Genomic DNA, 21,083 nt, shown 5'->3' on the forward strand with positions numbered 1-21,083 from the left:
AGAATATCAAAAATATGATTTCAGTTGATTCTATTTAGTGGACCTGCTCTAAAAAAAATAAGCCTTAAACCAAAAAAAAATCGGAATTGCTTAATAGATAAAAAAAAAATTATTTCAACACCTTTCCTCTAAAATCACAATGGCCAAACGAGATTATATCAATAAATTGGCAATGTTATTAAAAAAATTCCCAACATCATTCAATCAATGTGTATCTCTTCTATTAAAAAAAATATCGCAGGAATAATGCAAAAAAATATTACATATGTGTATCTCTACATTTTGTTATTAACACGGTTCAAATATAATTTGATTTTTCAAATCATTATTTTTTATTATATTATATTAGTTTTTATTTTCATTCATAAGAATTTAAATTCACACGTTTTACTTTGATAGTACACGTGACAACCTTATATTGAAAGGTGCATTTAATATTTTATTTCATATACACATCAAAATAATATTTGCTAAAATTCGGAGGAGTGTTTAATGTACCAGAATGACAGCCGAAAATTTACATATGAAATTACTCTAATGAACCGAAAATTTTGGAGGAGTATTTAAACTACTATTTTTATTCTTAAAAAAAAAATATCCCCACTCTATTATATTTTCCAAGAATTTTTTTTAAAAAAAGTGTTCAGTATGAAAAAATAAAGTTTTTATTTTGATATTAGAAATTTATATTTTATACACATTTAAATTTTAAAAAAAATGACATTTTCTGGGCGTTAATAATAATTGATTAAGACTTTGATGATAATTAATTGCATAAAGATTGATTTCAATTTTAGTTAAAAAAAACAACCGTAAATATGGCTATAGTAAAAAAAGTCTTAACAAAAAAGCATAAATCACTCTCTCAAAAAAAAACATAAATCATGGAACATACCTTATTCCAAGACTCTACTTTGTTTTTACAAGTATTTATATATTTTTATAAAAAAATAATTTGTTTTTATTGTGTACTCTTGATGTGGAAAAAAAATATGCGCTTTATAAAAAATAATTGTGCATTCTTCAAAAAAAAATTGTACATATTTAATTAAATAATTATTCATTTGATTTTTTAACACATTTAAATTATAAGATTAAATCTAGATCGACACAGGGTTAAAAAAACGATACGTAAATAAAAAATCTTTATTATATGTTTTTCGTTTTTCGCAATCAATATATTGTTATAATAAAAAAAATTGTGACTTTGATTATTTCAAATTAAAAGACTAATATATCATGAGTATGTGTATGAGTTTGTTTCAAAAATTAATGTATAATTTATTCCCAATTATTGCATCCATTAATCAATGGAATTATTTTTGTGGTTATTTGGTGTTTTTTGGCTATAAATATTGCTTTTGAAGCTCATGTTTTCCACACCATTTTTCAGATCATCTCTAATTTCATACAAGAATTTTAAAATAGTTTTCGAAATCCATCTTTCAATGTATTGATTTTTTTTCTTATTTTCATAGATCTGTCTCCAAAAATTGATTCTATTTTTTATATTTTCCACGGGTACAACAATTAAACTTATTTCACTCTAATTTTCTTTCTTTCAGCTGAACATATGGAAATTCAGCATATGGAAACCTATTTCACCTTCTCTTTAGGTGTTCAAAATGTGGATCTCGAAGAACGAATTTGATGAAATATGATGCACACGATGACTACTTTTTTTTTAAAACTATTCATGCACTTAATTTTAGAGCTACGATTTGTATTGTTGATCATATTTTACATTTCAAATAGCAATGTTTCTTTTGCTCACCGACTATGTTATGATTTTAATATTGATTAAAATCATATTGAATATTATAGATAGTTGTTGTTAACTTGCTTTGTGTAATTAGGAAATTAGAGTGGACACTATCCTTTTTTATTGATTTAATTTCTTTGATGAGTGTTGTATCATATATATGACTTTTTTTTCCCTACTATCTTCATCCCTTTATCACAACAATGTTGCTAAAATTAAATATACAGATAAATATTAACACCTAAAAAGATGAATATAATATCCCTAAAAAAAAGAGATAAATATAGTAGGCCGTCATGATAAAAAAAACAAATTATATATATGTAAAAAAGGTTTTTTGAAGTAATATATGTAAAAAAAAGTTACTTTCTTAATTTTCGATAATCTAAATTCTCAAATAATAATTTTGAATGATAATGATTTTTTGTGCTGACCCTCCAGTTTCTATGGAAGGTCTATGATAGTATGGAGTTTGACCTGAGACTAAGTAAAATTTAACCAATAATGGTCTCACAATAATTTCAAAAATCAATTGACTCATTAAACAAAAGAAGCTATTGGCTTAAGACAAAACATAATTGCTATGAGCAGATCTTTTAAGCATTTAATTGCAGACACATGTACTCAATAGATATTATATTTTTGGTATAATATCAAAGGAGTAATTCGCTTTTTATCATTTACAAATAAGGATTACGGATTCAATCTCACATGGTCCAATACATGGTAATATTTATAAGTTTTATACAAGTAAGTATAAAATGCCTAAAAAAAAAAGCAAGAATAATTATTATTTTTCGATAATCATTAAGAATAATAAATGACAAATTTTATCAATTTTTTTAATAAAAAAACGAAAATAACTAAAGGATTCACATCTACCACTGCTTATAATGATTATTTTTTTTTTACAAATATTCATAATGAACTTGTGGACAATTGTCATGTGTAGACATTCAAGGATTTATTAGTAAATCATATGTATATTGGCTACAATAATATGGTGTGTACCACTTTCTTATCGTGTTGTGTTGTTGGTGTAAATATTTATTCTTTGGAAAAGCATTTTAAGAATCTCAAGTTCTATATATGGTCTTCGTTGTTCACCATCAAATAATAAAGATTTGTTTTCTAACTGATGAAGAAATACAAATATTCAAAAGGACCATAAAAAAACAAATGATATTAATGTAATAAAATATTTCTAAATCATTAATCACATTTTAATATTAATGAAGATATTCTCCTTAATGAGAGGGCTGTGTTTATATATATATATATATATATATATATATATATATATATATATATATATATATATTTCGTTAATGAGAATCACATTTTAAAAAATTTCTAAATCATTAATCACATTTTAATATTAATGAAGATATTCTCCTTAATGACTACTTTACTCCTATACAGGTAATGAGAATCACATTATTTAAATGATTTAATTTTGTTTAAATCGATTTAATATCATTAATAAAATACCTTAGATATTTAATGGAGAAATAAAGGAGAATCACGTGATTTTAATGCATTAATCACATATAAACTGGTTTTAATCTTTACAGATATTCGACTTACTTGAGACATTTTTATCAGTGTTTTATTAAATAAATTTTATACAAACATAATTTTAAGTGTATATAAAAAATTATTGAATTTTGAGATATTTGACTTCGATAAGAAGTTTGTAACACCCATACTAAACTTATCTAGAATATTTAGCATGTGTGTTAAATTTAGTACTGGATACATTAAAATTACAATAATAAAAATTTCAACTGAATAGTATATACATCACTGCAGGATCGTACATTTGCTATCTGAATACATGTCTGGAACCGTAACAAATAATCTGAATTAGTACGACACGAGCATGTGAAAATATATTAGTCAGCCTCCTGTATTGTCTCCTTGCCACGTACAACCTGCTGATCTGAAATAAAATAAAAGGGATTGGGGTGAGACGGGATGTCTCAGTGAGTTCCACCTATCCTAGGTTGTAGGCAATCACAGGGAACCTAGGATCGCCATCTGTCTCTAAACTTAACCCATTCCGGGTTTATACTGTTTTATCATGCATAACTGAGCGATCGAGGAATAACTAGGATCGCTATCTGAATTACTAATATAATTCTAATACTAATGACAAAATCATAAACATAATCATAATGTCTGTCATATTATGTTAGAAATGTTAGCGTTGAACAAACAATATTATCTGAGTTGATTTTACGGAATAAACCCAGGTGGAGTAACCCCAGAATTTATTCCACTCTGACCGGTATTAATTTCCAACTGGCGGGAACCCAACTGACGGGGATACCGGACTCCTCTTATTGTCATGGGGTCATCCTTACGGATAGTGCCCGTTCCAACTGGCGGGAACCTTTCGTATCCAACTGGCGGGAATAGCGAAAGCCATGACTTATAAATTATTTAATATTATAAACTGAACTGATTTTCTGATACTGAGTTAATCCTCAACTCCACTACTGACGGTGAGCTAGAGAGGAATAACTTATCTTAACTGATTTTCTTACAATGATATTATTTCTGAATCTGATAATAAAGACGTAGTAATCCCGTCTTTATCCTGAAACTAATTCTGATGCTAACCTATTCAGGTTCTAGGCATATCGTTGTCATATGTCATTCCTAAAAGGTTGTAAAATATCCTCATATCCTGATAGAACTAGCTTCGACTAATTCAGCCGAAACTTCATAATTAAAGTCCCTTGCTTCCAATGATTGGTAATCTACCCATGAGTTGTTTTCATGACTCATCCGTTCTAAATGCATCTCTTATGTTAACGTGCAATAATTATGTATTGGAACCTAAGTTGGAGGATTGTATAAGAATCTTGTCACATTGTTGATAAATTTGTATTTGTCATTATAGCCGAACAATGGCCAACTTTGTATGTGAAATGCTCCGTTCCAAATAAGAAAATAATTTTGAAAGTTAACTAGTAACCAAAACACATGACAAGTTTAATTATCCAAAACTATATATATGTGTGTGTCGAAATTTCAGTTTAAAATCCTATCCTCCAACATTAGGACTGATTAGTATTACACATTAACATAAGAAATATTAGAACAAATTAATAGGGTATCTAACTAGTAAATCATAACTATTCTAACTACATCAAAATTATTCCAACTCAAGGGTTATCAATCATAGGGCATAAATTCACTACCCAAAATGGATGGTTTACTATCTAAAGGAACTCACCTCATCTTATTCTGAACTCTTGAACAATTTAAGCATCAATTGAGCATCAGTCATCGCTCTTCACTTCTGTCTCTATTCGATCTTCCAACGAAAAATCCATAGTTGCAACCGCTTAAATATCGACAACTTAATTCTTGGTTCAGCACAAATTTTACATTAGCCTCCATACTTCAAGGTCGTCTCTAGACTTCAATACTGAACCAAAATTCATGACACCGGTACCCAAATGTCGGAAATTTCGTTAGCTAACCATAGCAACAAAGATCACTTGATTCGGAGGTACAGATAGAAAGTTATTACCATTTTAGTGGAGCAATATCCCAAAACCCGTAAACAATTTTTCCAGCAGAAATTCACAACTTCAAACGCACTTTCTGAGTTCGTTCCTAATCCGAAACACACAAAATTTATATCCGATTTGAAGGGAATTAAACGTACAATCCAAATATACAATAATCAATTAATTCCAAGTTACACTGAAAGCAATACGAATCAAAACCAGAACCTGCACTTACTAATTTTCATGAAATTCAACCATAAACAAATTTCTAACTTCAACCCTTGTTACCACTATCAATTTCAACTCATGATTAAAACAACTTATTACCACACTTGAAGACCAAACTTACATACCCAAGGTTCAATTCATGCTCAAACTTCCTCTCCTTGTTTCTAGCCAAGCCCTTGTCTCTTCCAAAAGTCCCTTAGGCTTACTTCACCATGGTTATCTCTAAAATTAAGCTTCCAAAATCATTTCCCACGGATTGAAGTAAAAAATGAAACTTGGGGAATTAAGATGAAAGGGGCGGTTTGGGTAGAGGGAGAAGGGAAAGATATTTTTGAAGCTTGTTTGATGCTAACAACACCTCTAGGAACCCTTAGGCATGGCTTGGTAATGATTATTGGAGGTTTGGAGGATTTGGAAATGATGGTGGAGTGGTGAGGGAAAGAGGCCGATGGCCTTTAGAGAGAGATGGGAAAAATTTTGTGAAATGTTTAGAGAGAGGAAGGTAGTAGAATTGTGTGGAAAGTTTTGATATTTTCCACTTTAAAAATCTTTTGGATGACAATTGTCCATTTTGCCCCTGCTTTAAGAAAATCTCATAGACAATATGAAGAATAGCTGACACAGATAAATGTCAAATGACAGTGTTGTTAAGCGGGATATTACACTCTATCCCCCTTAAAGAAATTTCGTCCTCGAAATTTAGAGTTTACCTGCTCATAAGTACAAATAATTCCTCCATACTTTTGATCTTAGACTTCCACATACGTCTGTTATCAACTGATTCTCTTTATCCGACTAAATTATCGTTTTCCCTTGTTACATAAAGTCTTCCGACTACCTAGCCATAGATATAACTGACTTGAATTAATATGTTAAAAATGATTTCAGGACATGTTTTCCAATCTCATATGTCGAAAAGATTCGATAATAACCTTCTTGTCTGTGATTTGTGACTCACTATACATTCTGGGCATGATGGAAGACGAAGCTGACTAAGATGATGCACCTGATATCCTTCGAATTAATTCTTGGTTCGGACACTCTATAAATTTGTCTTAGGTTACTAATACTCGTTTACCTTCTTTGGGTTCTAGAAAAATATCATCCGCGTATGGAGTAACACTTTTATCGACTCTGTCGATTTTTATCTTGTCTTAAACGGATCCAACCTTTGAGTGATACTTCTTACTACGATTGATTCCAATAAGATTTATTCCAACGAATAAAAAAAATGTTTCAACTTTCTCCATTACTCAACACATAATTAGAAGGAGTTACTTTTGATATCTGTTATGTTCTCTTATGGAATAAATGCAAACATGGTACTACCTCAAACATATGTAGGAAGTACTAACTGACGAGTACACTCCATAGGTCATATCTAAATACAAAATGTACTAACTGACGAGTACATTAAATATAATTCTTATCTGAGTAACAGTGCACTAACTGACGAGTACACAATACACGAGGTAGTACGACTGATAACTAATTACATGACATATAACTGTAGTCATCCGACTATACTTCATCTGCACTAAGTTTTTAACATTCTTAAATTAATCAAATTACACTTTGATCCGGTCAAAATAAATAAGATACGTAATCAAATTTTCTCATGAACTTACTCTTCCAAATATACACTTCATCCTTGAACAATATTATTCTCTCTGTTATTATAGGGAACATATTATCTCAGTCTTTCTGATAATTCCATACTGTATATCACTTAAAATTTTCTATCTTGTATGATATCAATCTTTTCTTTACCTTCAAAAATACGGAGTTTAAAATTCCCGAACTTCAGAGCAAAATTGTGTTTAAGCATCCGCATTCTTGTTCTGAATGGCATCCTTGCACTTAAATGCCTCTTACTATACTTGATATCCCATGAGAGTATTTCAAACCAAAATAAAATCATCTTGATACAACATCCATATTTATTACCTCATACATGACTTTTTTCCTGCTAAACTGATACTTTTAATTCATTCTTTGAAATCACCAAGTCGACTGACTAAGTTACATACTAGAGGTGATTCCAATTTTCTTAGATTTAACAAGGGACAGACACTTCCGTCCTACTCTTACTACATCTTCTTGAACTGCTTAACCTTTCAATATCTTTGAATGATGAGGCCTGAAAAATCCTTAGTTCGTCTCTTAAAATCTTTCCCATGAATATCCCATCTCAAAGTCTTAAACCTTTGCACATCTTATCACTTCTTTACTGATTAATTTTCCGCTGCGCCACTCTGATTTATTAATTCACTTCGCTTAGGCGTACTGCTCCAACCATATTGTAAATTTCTCCATCTCATTACTACATGTTATGAACATGGGCTAACTCTACACTTTTTGCTATTTCGAGCACTGACTTATAATCACTGACGAGTCATTTTCAAATACTGCAATTTTTTTCTTTAAACATGCACTACATACTTATTCTCGCAAAGTGTTCCTTGAATGATTCTCACATTCACATTATTTATGATCTAAAACATACTTGAATATTTGAGGCTTATTTCCATTTAGTTTGTTCTTGTCTGTAATGACAGTTACACTTACGATCTCCTCTGTAATAACTTCGACTCCCAAAATTCGATTTAGTTAACAAAATCATTCTTTTGGTTTTCAAGACACTTGCATAAGAAAAATCATCAGATAAAAATGTTTAACTGCTCAATACTTTACTTCGTTCTTAACACTTTTACACCAGCGACAATTTTTTTCCTGTAGCAGAACCTTAAAATAGTTTTCAAATTCAAAAATCTTGATTAATCCTTAACACATCAACCTATTGTATTCATGCGTTAATACATTCTTGTCCTCGACATTCTGTTGAAAGAGTTTGACATCATTCTTCCATTAGTTCACTGTACTTTGGCAACTTTTTATTCAGTCTTCATTTTTTTTTTCGATTAAAAGTTACATCTTGTCTCTGACCATTATCGGGATCTCTTTCCACTTATTGTTATACTTGTATTTCTTAGTTCGAATAACAACTTAATATCATGATAAATGCAAGGGGTCTTATCCAATTTCCTTAGCGTACAATTCTTATTAGTTTAACCTTTCTGCAATTCCTTGCCAATAAAAAAAATACATCCAAATTGTGCTCTTATCCGTAAGGATCTTTCCACTACTATTTATTCGTCCTTCTTGACTCTTATGCTGCATAGCAACTTCACTTAACTGATTCATAAATCTAGCACTTTAGATTCGGGAGGTTTGACTAATCAGACATAGTTTATCTGACTTACGTCGTCCATTCATTGCTCACATCGGGGTTTCCTTGTCTGCTCCAAAATAATTTGCTTAATTTCAAATTAATTCACTTAACAACTCTGGTATTAAAACTTCGTCCATTTCGAGCGTTCAAGCTCTTTGCTCTTTACATACTCTACTGTTCCTGAGAGCTTACAGATTCCTTCAATCATATGATAACTTCCTCATACCAAGTTTCTCTTCCTATTATGCAAGCTTGAATTTGCGCTCATGACTATAACTTTACTCTGCATCTTATTCCTGCTTCTAAACTACAGCTTCCGTTAAAGGTTTTAGGTCAATCCTTAAATATTCCTGAGTCCCTTACTTTTCCACATGCGATGTATTGTTTAACCACATGTCCAACAATCTTAGGGCACTTCGTCTCTGCTTCCGGGAAAATATTATTCTTCAACTTCACAGTTTATCATCCACCATCTACCGTCGAATAGTTCCTTATCAAAATCCGCTATAAAACCTGACACTCGGACCTTCGTACACTTCATTCCTCCGAGGTCCTATTCAGCTCTCAGACATTTGTTCTAACTGTCATATACTAGTCTGAGTTGATCAGGCTCAGCTAGAGATGACATTTAGAATAAATATCTGGAACCCAATGGTCCCACTGCATTTTATTGAATTCTAATGACCCAAGGCACGATCTGAATCGAGCCGCTCTGATACCAAATTGTAACACCCATACTAAACTTATCTAGAATATTTAGCATGTGTGTTAAATTTAGTACTGGATACATTAAAATTACAATAATAAAAATTTCAACTGAATAGTATATACATCACTGCAGGATCGTACATTTGCTATCTGAATACATGTCTGGAACCGTAACAAATAATCTGAATTAGTACGACACGAGCATGTGAAAATATATTAGTCAGCCTCCTGTATTGTCTCCTTGCCACGTACAACCTGCTGATCTGAAATAAAATAAAAGGGATTGGGGTGAGACGGGATGTCTCAGTGAGTTCCACCTATCCTAGGTTGTAGGCAATCACAGGGAACCTAGGATCGCCATTTGTCTCTAAACTTAACCCATTCCGGGTTTATACTGTTTTATCATGCATAACTGAGCGATCGAGGAATAACTAGGATCGCTATCTGAATTACTAATATAATTCTAATACTAATGACAAAATCATAAACATAATCATAATGTCTGTCATATTATGTTAGAAATGTTAGCGTTGAACAAACAATATTATCTGAGTTGATTTTACGGAATAAACCCAGGTGGAGTAACCCCAGAATTTATTCCACTCTGACCGGTATTAATTTCCAACTGGCGGTAACCCAACTGACGGGGATACCGGACTCCTCTTATTGTCATGGGGTCATCCTTACGGATAGTGCCCGTTCCAACTGGCGGGAACCTTTCGTATCCAACTGGCGGGAATAGCGAAAGCCATGACTTATAAATTATTTAATATTATAAACTGAACTGATTTTCTGATACTGAGTTAATCCTCAACTCCACTACTGACGGTGAGCTAGAGAGGAATAACTTATCTTAACTGATTTTCTTACAATGATATTATTTCTGAATCTGATAATAAAGACGTAGTAATCCCGTCTTTATCCTGAAACTAATTCTGATGCTAACCTATTCAGGTTCTAGGCTTATCGTTGTCATATGTCATTCCTAAAAGGTTGTAAAATATCCTCATATCCTGATAGAACTAGCTTCGACTAATTCAGCCGAAACTTCATAATTAAAGTCCCTTGCTTCCAATGATTGGTAATCTACCCATGAGTTGTTTTCATGACTCATCCGTTCTAAATGCATCTCTTATGTTAACGTGCAATAATTATGTATTGGAACCTAAGTTGGAGGATTGTATAAGAATCTTGTCACATTGTTGATAAATTTGTATTTGTCATTATAGCCGAACAATGGCCAACTTTGTATGTGAAATGCTCCGTTCCAAATAAGAAAATAATTTTGAAAGTTAACTAGTAACCAAAACACATGACAAGTTTAATTATCCAAAACTATATATATGTGTGTGTCGAAATTTCAGTTTAAAATCCTATCCTCAAACATTAGGACTGATTAGTATTACACATTAACATAAGAAATATTAGAACAAATTAATAGGGTATCTAACTAGTAAATCATAACTATTCTAACTACATCAAAATTATTCCAACTCAAGGGTTATAAATCATAGGGCATAAATTCACTACCCAAAATGGATGGTTTACTATCTAAAGGAACTCACCTCATCTTATTCTGAACTCTTGAACAATTTAAGCATCAATTGAGCATCAGTCATCGCTCTTCACTTCTGTCTCTATTCGATCTTCCAACGAAAAATCCATAGTTGCAACCGCTTAAATATCGACAACTTAATTCTTGGTTCAGCACAAATTTTACATTAGCCTCCATACTTCAAGGTCGTCTCTAGACTTCAATACTGAACCAAAATTCATGACACCGGTACCCAAATGTCGGAAATTTCGTTAGCTAACCATAGCAACAAAGATCACTTGATTCGGAGGTACAGATAGAAAGTTATTACCATTTTAGTGGAGCAATATCCCAAAACCCGTAAACAATTTTTCCAGCAGAAATTCACAACTTCAAACGCACTTTCTGAGTTCGTTCCTAATCCGAAACACACAAAATTTATATCCGATTTGAAGGGAATTAAACGTACAATCCAAATATACAATAATCAATTAATTCCAAGTTACACTGAAAGCAATACGAATCAAAACCAGAACCTGCACTTACTAATTTTCATGAAATTCAACCATAAACAAATTTCTAACTTCAACCCTTGTTACCACTATCAATTTCAACTCATGATTAAAACAACTTATTACCACACTTGAAGACCAAACTTACATACCCAAGGTTCAATTCATGCTCAAACTTCCTCTCCTTGTTTCTAGCCAAGCCCTTGTCTCTTCCAAAAGTCCCTTAGGCTTACTTCACCATGGTTATCTCTAAAATTAAGCTTCCAAAATCATTTCCCACGGATTGAAGTAAAAAATGAAACTTGGGGAATTAAGATGAAAGGGGCGGTTTGGGTAGAGGGAGAAGGGAAAGATATTTTTGAAGCTTGTTTGATGCTAACAACACCTCTAGGAACCCTTAGGCATGGCTTGGTAATGATTATTGGAGGTTTGGAGGATTTGGAAATGATGGTGGAGTGGTGAGGGAAAGAGGCCGATGGCCTTTAGAGAGAGATGGGAAAAATTTTGTGAAATGTTTAGAGAGAGGAAGGTAGTAGAATTGTGTGGAAAGTTTTGATATTTTCCTCTTTAAAAATCTTTTGGATGACAATTGTCCATTTTGCCCCTGCTTTAAGAAAATCTCATAGACAATATGAAGAATAGCTGACACAGATAAATGTCAAATGACAGTGTTGTTAAGCGGGATATTACACTCTATCCCCCTTAAAGAAATTTCGTCCTCGAAATTTAGAGTTTACCTGCTCATAAGTACAAATAATTCCTCCATACTTTTGATCTTAGACTTCCACATACGTCTGTTATCAACTGATTCTCTTTATCCGACTAAATTATCGTTTTCCCTTGTTACATAAAGTCTTCCGACTACCTAGCCATAGATATAACTGACTTGAATTAATATGTTAAAAATGATTTCAGGACATGTTTTCCAATCTCATATGTCGAAAAGATTCGATAATAACCTTCTTGTCTGTGATTTGTGACTCACTATACATTCTGGGCATGATGGAAGACGAAGCTGACTAAGATGATGCACCTGATATCCTTCGAATTAATTCTTGGTTCGGACACTCTATAAATTTGTCTTAGGTTACTAATACTCGTTTACCTTCTTTGGGTTCTAGAAAAATATCATCCGCGTATGGAGTAACACTTTTATCGACTCTGTCGATTTTTATCTTGTCTTAAACGGATCCAACCTTTGAGTGATACTTCTTACTACGATTGATTCCAATAAGATTTATTCCAACGAATAAAAAAAATGTTTCAACTTTCTCCATTACTCAACACATAATTAGAAGGAGTTACTTTTGATATCTGTTATGTTCTCTTATGGAATAAATGCAAACATGGTACTACCTCAAACATATGTAGGAAGTACTAACTGACGAGTACACTCCATAGGTCATATCTAAATACAAAATGTACTAACTGACGAGTACATTAAATATAATTCTTATCTGAGTAACAGTGCACTAACTGACGAGTACACAATACACGAGGTAGTACGACTGATAACTAATTACATGACATATAACTGTAGTCATCCGACTATACTTCATCTGCACTAAGTTTTTAACATTCTTAAATTAATCAAATTACACTTTGATCCGGTCAAAATAAATAAGATACGTAATCAAATTTTCTCATGAACTTACTCTTCCAAATATACACTTCATCCTTGAACAATATTATTCTCTCTGTTATTATAGGGAACATATTATCTCAGTCTTTCTGATAATTCCATACTGTATATCACTTAAAATTTTCTATCTTGTATGATATCAATCTTTTCTTTACCTTCAAAAATACGGAGTTTAAAATTCCCGAACTTCAGAGCAAAATTGTGTTTAAGCATCCGCATTCTTGTTCTGAATGGCATCCTTGCACTTAAATGCCTCTTACTATACTTGATATCCCATGAGAGTATTTCAAACCAAAATAAAATCATCTTGATACAACATCCATATTTATTACCTCATACATGACTTTTTTCCTGCTAAACTGATACTTTTAATTCATTCTTTGAAATCACCAAGTCGACTGACTAAGTTACATACTAGAGGTGATTCCAATTTTCTTAGATTTAACAAGGGACAGACACTTCCGTCCTACTCTTACTACATCTTCTTGAACTGCTTAACCTTTCAATATCTTTGAATGATGAGGCCTGAAAAATCCTTAGTTCGTCTCTTAAAATCTTTCCCATGAATATCCCATCTCAAAGTCTTAAACCTTTGCACATCTTATCACTTCTTTACTGATTAATTTTCCGCTGCGCCACTCTGATTTATTAATTCACTTCGCTTAGGCGTACTGCTCCAACCATATTGTAAATTTCTCCATCTCATTACTACATGTTATGAACATGGGCTAACTCTACACTTTTTGCTATTTCGAGCACTGACTTATAATCACTGACGAGTCATTTTCAAATACTGCAATTTTTTTCTTTAAACATGCACTACATACTTATTCTCGCAAAGTGTTCCTTGAATGATTCTCACATTCACATTATTTATGATCTAAAACATACTTGAATATTTGAGGCTTATTTCCATTTAGTTTGTTCTTGTCTGTAATGACAGTTACACTTACGATCTCCTCTGTAATAACTTCGACTCCCAAAATTCGATTTAGTTAACAAAATCATTCTTTTGGTTTTCAAGACACTTGCATAAGAAAAATCATCAGATAAAAATGTTTAACTGCTCAATACTTTACTTCGTTCTTAACACTTTTACACCAGCGACAATTTTTTTCCTGTAGCAGAACCTTAAAATAGTTTTCAAATTCAAAAATCTTGATTAATCCTTAACACATCAACCTATTGTATTCATGCGTTAATACATTCTTGTCCTCGACATTCTGTTGAAAGAGTTTGACATCATTCTTCCATTAGTTCACTGTACTTTGGCAACTTTTTATTCAGTCTTCATTTTTTTTTTCGATTAAAAGTTACATCTTGTCTCTGACCATTATCGGGATCTCTTTCCACTTATTGTTATACTTGTATTTCTTAGTTCGAATAACAACTTAATATCATGATAAATGCAAGGGGTCTTATCCAATTTCCTTAGCGTACAATTCTTATTAGTTTAACCTTTCTGCAATTCCTTGCCAATAAAAAAAATACATCCAAATTGTGCTCTTATCCGTAAGGATCTTTCCACTACTATTTATTCGTCCTTCTTGACTCTTATGCTGCATAGCAACTTCACTTAACTGATTCATAAATCTAGCACTTTAGATTCGGGAGGTTTGACTAATCTGACATAGTTTATCTGACTTACGTCGTCCATTCATTGCTCACATCGGGGTTTCCTTGTCTGCTCCAAAATAATTTGCTTAATTTCAAATTAATTCACTTAACAACTCTGGTATTAAAACTTCGTCCATTTCGAGCGTTCAAGCTCTTTGCTCTTTACATACTCTACTGTTCCTGAGAGCTTACAGATTCCTTCAATCATATGATAACTTCCTCATACCAAGTTTCTCTTCCTATTATGCAAGCTTGAATTTGCGCTCATGACTATAACTTTACTCTGCATCTTATTCCTGCTTCTAAACTACAGCTTCCGTTAAAGGTTTTAGGTCAATCCTTAAATATTCCTGAGTCCCTTACTTTTCCACATGCGATGTATTGTTTAACCACATGTCCAACAATCTTAGGGCACTTCGTCTCTGCTTCCGGGAAAATATTATTCTTCAACTTCACAGTTTATCATCCACCATCTACCGTCGAATAGTTCCTTATCAAAATCCGCTATAAAACCTGACACTCGGACCTTCGTACACTTCATTCCTCCGAGGTCCTATTCAGCTCTCAGACATTTGTTCTAACTGTCATATACTAGTCTGAGTTGATCAGGCTCAGCTAGAGATGACATTTAGAATAAATATCTGGAACCCAATGGTCCCACTGCATTTTATTGAATTCTAATGACTCAAGGCACGATCTGAATCGACCCGCTCTGATACCAAATTGTAACACCCATACTAAACTTATCTAGAATATTTAGCATGTGTGTTAAATTTAGTACTGGATACATTAAAATTACAATAATAAAAATTTCAACTGAATAGTATATACATCACTGCAGGATCGTACATTTGCTATCTGAATACATGTCTGGAACCGTAACAAATAATCTGAATTAGTACGACACGAGCATGTGAAAATATATTAGTCAGCCTCCTGTATTGTCTCCTTGCCACGTACAACCTGCTGATCTGAAATAAAATAAAAGGGATTGGGGTGAGACGGGATGTCTCAGTGAGTTCCACCTATCCTAGGTTGTAGGCAATCACAGGGAACCTAGGATCGCCATCTGTCTCTAAACTTAACCCATTCCGGGTTTATACTGTTTTATCATGCATAACTGAGCGATCGAGGAATAACTAGGATCGCTATCTGAATTACTAATATAATTCTAATACTAATGACAAAATCATAAACATAATCATAATGTCTGTCATATTATGTTAGAAATGTTAGCGTTGAACAAACAATATTATCTGAGTTGATTTTACGGAATAAACCCAGGTGGAGTAACCCCAGAATTTATTCCACTCTGACCGGTATTAATTTCCAACTGGCGGGAACCCAACTGACGGGGATACCGGACTCCTCTTATTGTCATGGGGTCATCCTTACGGATAGTGCCCGTTCCAACTGGCGGGAACCTTTCGTATCCAACTGGCGGGAATAGCGAAAGCCATGACTTATAAATTATTTAATATTATAAACTGAACTGATTTTCTGATACTGAGTTAATCCTCAACTCCACTACTGACGGTGAGCTAGAGAGGAATAACTTATCTTAACTGATTTTCTTACAATGATATTATTTCTGAATCTGATAATAAAGACGTAGTAATCCCGTCTTTATCCTGAAACTAATTCTGATGCTAACCTATTCAGGTTCTAGGCATATCGTTGTCATATGTCATTCCTAAAAGGTTGTAAAATATCCTCATATCCTGATAGAACTAGCTTCGACTAATTCAGCCGAAACTTCATAATTAAAGTCCCTTGCTTCCAATGATTGGTAATCTACCCATGAGTTGTTTTCATGACTCATCCGTTCTAAATGCATCTCTTATGTTAACGTGCAATAATTATGTATTGGAACCTAAGTTGGAGGATTGTATAAGAATCTTGTCACATTGTTGATAAATTTGTATTTGTCATTATAGCCGAACAATGGCCAACTTTGTATGTGAAATGCTCCGTTCCAAATAAGAAAATAATTTTGAAAGTTAACTAGTAACCAAAACACATGACAAGTTTAATTATCCAAAACTATATATATGTGTGTGTCGAAATTTCAGTTTAAAATCCTATCCTCCAACATTAGGACTGATTAGTATTACACATTAACATAAGAAATATTAGAACAAATTAATAGGGTATCTAACTAGTAAATCATAACTATTCTAACTACATCAAAATTATTCCAACTCAAGGGTTATAAATCATAGGGCATAAATTCACTACCCAAAATGGATGGTTTACTATCTAAAGGAACTCACCTCATCTTATTCTGAACTCTTGAACAATTTAAGCATCAATTGAGCATCAGTCATCGCTCTTCACTTCTGTCTCTATTCGATCTTCCAACGAAAAATCCATAGTTGCAACCGCTTAAATATCGACAACTTAATTCTTGGTTCAGCACAAATTTTACATTAGCCTCCATACTTCAAGGTCGTCTCTAGACTTCAATACTGAACCAAAATTCATGACACCGGTACCCAAATGTCGGAAATTTCATTAGCTAACCATAGCAACAAAGATCACTTGATTCGGAGGTACAGATAGAAAGTTATTACCATTTTAGTGGAGCAATATCCCAAAACCCGTAAACAATTTTTCCAGCAGAAATTCACAACTTCAAACGCACTTTCTGAGTTCGTTCCTAATCCGAAACACACAAAATTTATATCCGATTTGAAGGGAATTAAACGTACAATCCAAATATACAATAATCAATTAATTCCAAGTTACACTGAAAGCAATACGAATCAAAACCAGAACCTGCACTTACTAATTTTCATGAAATTCAACCATAAACAAATTTCTAACTTCAACCCTTGTTACCACTATCAATTTCAACTCATGATTAAAACAACTTATTACCACACTTGAAGACCAAACTTACATACCCAAGGTTCAATTCATGCTCAAACTTCCTCTCCTTGTTTCTAGCCAAGCCCTTGTCTCTTCCAAAAGTCCCTTAGGCTTACTTCACCATGGTTATCTCTAAAATTAAGCTTCCAAAATCATTTCCCACGGATTGAAGTAAAAAATGAAACTTGGGGAATTAAGATGAAAGGGGCGGTTTGGGTAGAGGGAGAAGGGAAAGATATTTTTGAAGCTTGTTTGATGCTAACAACACCTCTAGGAACCCTTAGGCATGGCTTGGTAATGATTATTGGAGGTTTGGAGGATTTGGAAATGATGGTGGAGTGGTGAGGGAAAGAGGCCGATGGCCTTTAGAGAGAGATGGGAAAAATTTTGTGAAATGTTTAGAGAGAGGAAGGTAGTAGAATTGTGTGGAAAGTTTTGATATTTTCCTCTTTAAAAATCTTTTGGATGACAATTGTCCATTTTGCCCCTGCTTTAAGAAAATCTCATAGACAATATGAAGAATAGCTGACACAGATAAATGTCAAATGACAGTGTTGTTAAGCGGGATATTACAAAGTTCGTACGAGTGTTTAACAAATTTTATACAAATATAATTTTAAACATATATAAAAAAGTTTTTTTTTGAATGTATATATAAAAAAGTTTTAGAAATCTTAATTTTTTTTTTTTGACAAAAGAAATCTTAATTAAGAAACCCAAATATAAACATATATAAAGAGAAATGCTAGCTACTTATAGAAGTTTGTATGAGTGTTTAACAAATTTGGAACATATATGCTTATGAAAGTTATATTTTCTTATATTTATAGAGAATTAAATTTTTGCTTATATGCTTTAGCAAATTTAGGTCTGAATCTTAATGATTATACTAACTGCAATAGCATCTCTGCCCAAATTAGTGAGTATTCTGTTGGAAACAAGTTTGGTTTATCAAACTTTAGATTCTTAAATTTCTGAGAGTTTTGGTTTGGTCTCTCCTCTTTTTCTATTGTATATATTTTGTATTTAATATATTTTGGTGAGGTGATACTCTAATTGCCCACTTTTGGTTTAAAAATAAAAATTATTGAAGACGGTATAAATCCCATTAATATTATTGATATACTAAATAACATATTCCATTTTTCAAACAATGAATAAAAAATACAGCCTAGCAAAATCAATGCAAATATTTTGCTACCACAATATAGCCTTTTAAAATTGGTCTTTCAACTATCAATGATAATTTTCGGTAAACCATCATACGCATAAACGACCCATGGTTTGGGCAAAATGTATGTTATTTGTATCACATTCATTTTGAGGTGTAATATGGACCTCTAAAAATGATGTGTGGATAAAGAAGTTAGTACAAGAGAGTATGATCAGTTTTGGAACATGGAATATAGACACTCTTATAGAAAAATATATTGAAATAGTTGGTGCTATGACTAGAAGGAAGATTATTGTACGTGCATATAGGAAAATAAGTGGTTGGATTAAAGGGCGAAAAAATTAGATAGTTCAAGGTTTAAGAATTGGTACACTAACAAAGTTAGATCGAGAAATGAGGTAGACATTATAATGAATACATAATCAAAGAAGGATATTGTATATGTAAAAAGGATAGGACATCATATCATATCTATACAATTTATAGTGTAACAGTACGTCTTTAGTGTTACAAGTTAGACAGACAAATATGGTAGACATTATTGTTGGTGAGGAATGAAAGAAGGATATTATAGATGTGAAAAGGATAGGAGATCATATTCCTAAAAAGTGTAGTGGAACAATACATCTTTAATATCATGAAATTAAGTGGGTGGATGAAAGGGCGAAAGAATTAGATAGTTCAAGGTTTTAGAATTGGTACACTAATAAAGTTAGAACGAGAAATGAGGTAGACATCATAGTGAATACGGAATCAAAGAAGGATGTTGTATATGTAAAGAGGATAGGACATCATATCATAGTTATACAATTTATAGTGTAACAATACGTCTTTAGTGTTATAAGTTAGACCGACAAATAGGGTAGACATTATTGTTGATGAGGAATGAAAGAAGGATATTATAGATGTGAAAAGGATAGAAGATCATATCATATTCCTAAAAGTTATAGTGGAACAATACATTTTTAATATCATTAGTGCTTATGCACCCTGGGCAGGGTTAAAAAAAACTTTAAAAGTAAATTTTGGGATGATTTAGGAGGCTTAATTCTAAATATACCACTAGGAAAAAATATTTTTCTACGAGGGAACCTAAATGTGAATGTAGGGAGTGTTTTGAAGGCTTGAATAGGGGTATGATCAAAGGGAGATATATGCGGATGGTAAATTCATATACAAGGGTCGGGTGCAATAATCATGAGGCCGAGGTGTACACTAGGTTGCCTTAATCAAAGACCAAACCCAGCAAAGTACCACGACAAACCGTGGTGCTGCCTACACGAGAGTACCCCTGTCTCACAACCTAATGCCGACAAAGATCCTCTAAAAAATCGCAGCTGCACAGCAACAAAGCTGCACTACAATAGACTGAAATACCTGCAACTAAAAAACAGAAAAGCCAAGCGGACGCAACAGCAATTATGCACACACAAAAGCCTCCCAGCTAGCGGCTACATCACGTAATAGCAGCGCAGAACTGACACTAACACACCCACAAATAATGCAAACAACATAAGGTTAATGCATGACCTACTATCAACGCCACAAAACTGTTCTTTAATTGATTAATTTTTCACGTTATCTAGATTAGTGAGCATTCATGACATCTTTTTGTAGCAGTTTCTATATCTATTTATTTTCGCGTTAATTAGATAATGGCTTGGGAAATCCTTTACAAATAAGCTTATTTATTTAGTTTGAGTTAAGCTAAAAGAAGCTTTTTTCGATTAAGAATTGAGTCGTAATTTTAATATCATTTTTTCCGTTGCATTGCATATATTCTCTTACTATCATTTTTAGTTTTTATGACAAAGACAGAAGTGAAAATAGACATGTTTCAAGACATAATGATATTTTTTTTAAGGCCAGAACATGTTGCAATTGTCATTGATGAGAATTAGAACAAATGGCGTGTCATTATGCAACTTTAAAAGGAAAAGCTGCACTTAAAATGCATTAAGAGGTAACATAAAACTTCAAAGTAAAAACATGTCTCCACTGAGATATGCTTTGTTAGTGTTGTCTCCACTGCACTTCTCTTTGCGTACTCCTTTGTTGTTGTTTTTGAAGCAACACAAGTCAAATACTGCTTGGAATTATGGGATGACGAGTTTAGCATCAGGGTGTAAATGACATGGACGAGGCAATTATAGTAAAGAACAAACCAAGAGTTACTAACTCTACGATGCCATTCAGCATTTTCTACATTTTTTAAGCTGATATGTTTAAATATAAAGAATTCTCATATAAAGCTAATATTTTATCTTTCTCTTCAACGT

The 21,083-nt window shown here is 32.6% G+C and overlaps 2 long non-coding RNA genes across 7 annotated transcripts; one reads left to right on the plus strand and one right to left on the minus strand.

The window, feature by feature from the left end:
• The first annotated feature begins 1,391 nt into the window (after positions 1-1,391).
• LOC146912832 (uncharacterized) lies at positions 1,392-1,838 on the plus strand. The gene is made up of 2 exons (XR_015016797.1): positions 1,392-1,450; positions 1,566-1,838. It is a non-coding gene; the product is annotated as an uncharacterized LOC146912832 (long non-coding RNA).
• Positions 1,839-3,497: 1,659 nt separating this feature from the next.
• Positions 3,498-18,174, minus strand: LOC146912833 (uncharacterized). Of its 6 annotated transcripts, XR_015013157.1 has the most exons (9): positions 17,666-18,174; positions 17,333-17,418; positions 17,033-17,227; positions 11,653-15,730; positions 11,320-11,405; positions 11,020-11,214; positions 5,307-5,392; positions 5,007-5,201; positions 3,498-3,704 (listed from the first exon to the last, which is right to left on the minus strand). It is a non-coding gene; the product is annotated as an uncharacterized LOC146912833 (long non-coding RNA). The 6 variants fall into 6 exon arrangements; XR_015013156.1 differs by having other exon boundaries at positions 5,007-5,392; XR_015013160.1 differs by having other exon boundaries at positions 5,007-5,392; positions 11,649-15,730.
• Between the last annotated feature and the right edge of the window lie 2,909 nt (positions 18,175-21,083).

This window comes from Medicago sativa, chromosome 6 (assembly GCF_051527215.1).
Source record: "Medicago sativa cultivar Bolivia chromosome 6, Bolivia_mono, whole genome shotgun sequence".
NCBI lineage: Eukaryota > Viridiplantae > Streptophyta > Magnoliopsida > Fabales > Fabaceae > Medicago > Medicago sativa.